Below are 5279 nucleotides of genomic sequence, written 5' to 3' on the forward strand. Positions count from 1 at the left end.
GCAAGCCTATGGTATTGAGCACTAATTGTACTTGAAGTCACTTCTGAGCGTGAGTGTTGAATGATTCCTTAAAATTGAAATTCATATCTATTGTGAGTGAAAAAGAATTTTTTTTGAAGTGAGGGAACTAGTTACATTGTTGGAGATTGGTACCTTGGTGATTGTGAAAACTGTTTGTTGTGGTTTCTACTGGTCGATCTATGTCATGTTTTGATCCGCATGAGTTATCTTGTTGAGGCTAGATGAAAAGATTTGCACTAATGTGATGGAATCGATTGAGAAAGTCGTGTGATTGCTTGAGTTTGTATGTCTGCTTTTACATAAGTGTTGTTTAGAGTTTAGTGTGTCGCTTGAGGACAAACAACAAGTTTAAGTTGAGGGTGTTGATATATCGTGAGTTTACGATATTTTTGATGTGTTTCACTTAGATTTTGTGTGTGTCTTGGGCTATTTTGTTATTAGGAATAATGTTTTGTGTGTAAATCTTGCAGGAAATAGGCTTGGATGCGGTTGATGAAGATGCGAGCTGAAAAGTGCAAAAGTAGCCACCAACGGAGCCACCCATAGATCGTAGGTCCAACAACGTACCGTAGGTGATGCATCATAGATGGAAAATCAGGGAAGTTTGACCAAGTGTGGAACCACAGAGCAGACGATGGACCATAGGTCGACCCACGGGCCATCCTGCACATCTGTCGATAGAGATCTGGGAGTTGAGGGTCAGTACCTGAAGAATGTTTCCAAGTGTTGAGCCACTGGGGGACCTACGGACCGTAGGTCGACCCACGGTCTGTAGGTCGAAGCGCCGATTGAAACCGCGTCCTAACAGTTTATTTCCTTATTTTGTTTCCTGTTTAATTTAGGATTTGTTTTCTATAAATATGAGTTGTAATCCTCGTTTTTTAGGGCTAGACATTATTGTAGGGTTTTAGTTTTAGTCTTTTGGAATTATTTTGCAAACTTTGAGAAATTTAATTTCCAGAAGTTGGTTTATGCAAAAACACTTTTGAATTTCAATTCAAGATTTGGGTTTTCATCTATTCTATCTGTAAGTTCATGAGTTCTTTTAACCTAATTATGAATTGTGAACTCTCAAACATGAGTAGCTAAATCCACAACTAGGGTTGTGGGAACCATGAGCAATTAACAAAGTATGAATAATAATTAAGTAATTCGTGAATAATGTTTATGCATGTATTGTTAATCCTTTCATTTAGAAGTCTTTTTAACGGTTGCAAACGTTAGAACTCGTCTCGTTCCTACTTGCCGAACCAAGGAGGTAATGAATGAGAAAAGGATTAAACAACAGAGATTTAGTGGATGCTATCTAATAGTCTAATGTCAACTGGAGTGAGGGCGAAAACTAAGTCATACATTGATGTGATGACTAATCTGAGGTAAAGGTAAGGGTTAGTAAAGCATACATCCATAACCGGACCAAGGTGTGCGGTGAAATTCCATATTTGGAGGACCAATCACTTAGGGATACCCAACGTACCAACTTTGCATGTTAAACACTAGGAAAGGATTACTATTATTAGGATTATTGCGTTAAGAGCTTGTGGGGAACACATATGCCCTAGTTTCTTTCTCATATTGATAATTCTAAGTGTTAATCTTGCTTCCTTGTTACTCATTTATTCAAATCAACAATCTGTTACTTTAGTTACAAAAACCCTGTTTACTTTTCTCGGAAATAGTTTGACTAAAAAGAGATAATCGTGAGTTAAGTTTAAGTCTGAACCATATTCCTCGTGGGATCGACCTCAACCTACAAGTTGGGTTCTTTACTCGATAACGATCGCTTATACTTCTTTAATAGAGGTATAATTTGAGTGTATCAAATACAATTAATTAAATAAATAAATAAAATTGAGTATTTTTAATTGGGGGTATTATAGTAATTCAATATTCAAATTTGAGAGTTCATGAATTTAAGGTAGTATAGAATAGATAAATTTATTACCATTGAATAATTTTTAGGTCTTATTTTTTGGGGCCTAAAGCCATTGCTTCTTTGGCTTTAGGGTGGAGCTGCCCCTTCCAATAAGTTGCAGTAGGTAAATTTAAATTTAATCAAGAATCACTATCTTGGAGATATGCGACTATCTGGAAGTTGCTATTATTCATCTCAAAATAAAAGCTAGTAGAAGGATGCAAACAAGTCTCAATTTAATGAAACAATGCTTTGAACTGACATGGTGGGAAGCTATAATGACCCTCCAGGTCATTTGCTCCGCTTTCTAATCTTTTCAGCATTTAGAGACTTTATGTAGCGACCTATAGTCATTTATGACTTGCTGGGACTGACATTTCGGTCGTCAGGTTGTTCATTCGAGTTTTGTACAAGTTTCTATATTTTGGAGCCTTTGAAACATGAACCATTGACTTCAATCAAAAGTTCAAGAAGACGACTTCAGAATGTAATTCTGACAATTTCATCAACTTCGGAATGATTGATGCACGCCGCGAGGCTTCTGGTGCAAGTTTGTGTCATTAGGCATTTTAACTTGAAAGCTTTGGCCAAAGTTTGACTTCGTTCAATATTCTTGGTAAATACGATTGGATGATAATTTCATCAGCACGGTTAGCACTAGAATATCAAGTTTGGTATAGAACAACCTTTCGTGCGGTTCTCAAAGATTTCGGTCTCATTCTAAGCCCATTGTGGATGTTGGCTAAAAATGGAGCTTGAATGTGAGATTCACTTTTCATCGAGATGAACTTGGATGAAAGTTTAAATGGTTCTGTTGAGTGTGGATTTCCAAATTTGATGGGGTAGCATATTTGTTTTTGCACACATGGGGTTCCGAATGAATCCTAGACTCCCTATCGAAGTTTTCCAAGTTGAGCAAACCAGTTGATATGCATCAGCTAGTGCTATCCTTATTCTCTTCACGTTAGCTCACCTATGGATGTGTTTTTGAAGACCAATGTGTTGGCCTCACACGTTCGCATTTTGTGTTCCGCATTCACAAAGAATTTAGGCTTTGGGCATCACAATCGTGGTCGATCTTCTGCATTCGCGGAGGCCAACGTTGGCTGCCTTCCACATTCACGAAGATCAGTGGGGCTGACCCACCGCATTTGCAGGACCTTGTTCCATGTTCGCGGGTCCTTGCCCCACGTTCTAAAAGGCCTATTGACTGGTCTTTTTAAATAAAGATCAATCGAGGATCAGCTTGACTTCATTCCTTCTTTTAACAATTTTGGGAGGTAGGGAGCTTAAATACGGCGATAAAAAGTGCTACACATTCGTTATGATCATGGATATACTTCAGAAGGTTCAAATCTGCTTAGGAAGCATTGACTTTAGGTAATTCTAACCTTGAAGGGGCTGCCTTGTCTCATTAATGGTGAATTTTAATGTATGTTGTCAATTGGACTGTTCTAGGCATCGAACAAGACACAATCTCGGTTAGTTGATTACGACCTTTTGGCGGAGTCAATTCTGGGATTTCCAGTGTGGGTTTGACATTCCCATTTTGACTCGATGTTGGGTTTGTTTCCAATTATAGCGAATTTGGTGTCTAAATGTCCATATTAACATTGTGATAGAAAATTTGATAGTGTGGTAGTATTTGGAGGCATTTTGGAAGAGAATAGCTCTTGTGTGGTGGATTCAGAGTACACGTGATTGGTTTCAAGGTAGGCTTCAATCTACTTTCTTGATTGGGATATTTAGATAATTCTTAGTATGAAATACATGTGATTTAGGATTGTTCCTTTGGAAGGTTTGAGAATTAAGGAGAACCTTTCTGATGAAGATGTTTCGGTTGAGATTTTAGATCGACAAGTTCGGAAGTTGAGAAACAAAGAAGTTCTTTGGAGGAATCAGTTAGTTGAGGGTGCTACTTGGAAGACCGAAGCCGATATGATGTCCCAGTATCCTCATCTCTTTCCCTCCACTCCTACACAAGCTTGATGTATTATCTTCTCATGGTTTTAGTCATTCTCATGTTTCCATATGTATCCATGTTCATGAAAACTTGATTTTGATGTTATTCTCCATGTTTATGTGCATTTTCAAAAAAATTACATTCATGTTGGGTTATTAGTTTCTCTCCTACTCTATTCATGCTAGTTTGAGTCTCATTCGAGAACGAATGTTCCCAAGAGGGAGATACTATAACACCTCAGAAGTTGGAAAGTCAAAAGGGAAAGAAAATGCAGAAATTCCTCTGAAGCAGTAGTCTACGAGTCCAACCTACGGACCGTAGGAAGTCCTACAGGCTATAGGAAGTGAATCGTCGGACCCAAGGTTGAGTTTTGGAAAATTAAGTTTCTGAAGATTGAACCTATGACTTGACAGGACGAACCATAGGAATTTGCACGAGCTGTAAAGGGTACTCATAGGATGATTTCAGAGACTTGGCTTAAGACCTCAGTTCCACAGAAGTATTTTATGGGTCTTCATTTGTTCTACGGGTCGTAGAATGGGTTTTGTAGAAAGGTTCCAGACTTAGTGAAATTTTAGAAGGAAACTTGGGTTCTACGGATGAGGTTTACAGACCTTAGAAAGTTAAACGGAACATAGAAAGGTCTTGTGAGAAATGATTAAATTTTGGGTTTCTGAAGTTATTTCTATGGTTCACTAGTACGGGCCGTAGAAATTCCTACAAACTGTATGTTACAGCAGTAGGGATCCGCGACAGTTATTTTAAAAGGGTATTTGAGTCTTTTCCTATGCATCTAATACCTATACTACGTTGTTTTACCCCTATTTCTAAGTCCTATAACGACCCTTCTACCCCAAAAATTTCCCCAACTCTCTCATTCAATCAAATCTCCGAAATTCTCTCCAAGGTTTTCTTCAAAATCCTCTCTCTAAATCAAGAAAGAAGAAGCTAGGGTTTCCAAATCAAGTCTCCTTTTTCACCATTGATTCTAGGCTTTGATTCTCAAGGTATGTAGGGCCTTGTAGACACGTATTTTTGACCGAACTTAAAATTTTATACCATTTTAGAGCTGAAATATTTTTATAAATATAAATTAAATATTTTGACTTTTATCTTATTTTTATTAAGTTTATTTTAAAAAGATGAATCACTTTTTAAGGTAAGTTTTATTGTCAATTGTTTAAAAAGAAATGGAAGATTACAAAAATCTATATTTTGAAATTAAGTTTTTATAAATAAGCTAGTATTATTTAATTGATCTTATCTTATAGCTAGTTGACTTTTTCTTAGATTTTTATTAATTTTAAATAATTAGTTGATATGCTATTATAATCTATTATTTTAAGAGTAAAATAAAACTAAAACTAAAGTAAATAAAAA

Source organism: Solanum tuberosum, unplaced genomic scaffold (genome assembly GCF_000226075.1).
Source record: "Solanum tuberosum cultivar DM 1-3 516 R44 unplaced genomic scaffold, SolTub_3.0 scf00042, whole genome shotgun sequence".
Classification (NCBI taxonomy): Eukaryota; Viridiplantae; Streptophyta; class Magnoliopsida; order Solanales; family Solanaceae; genus Solanum; species Solanum tuberosum.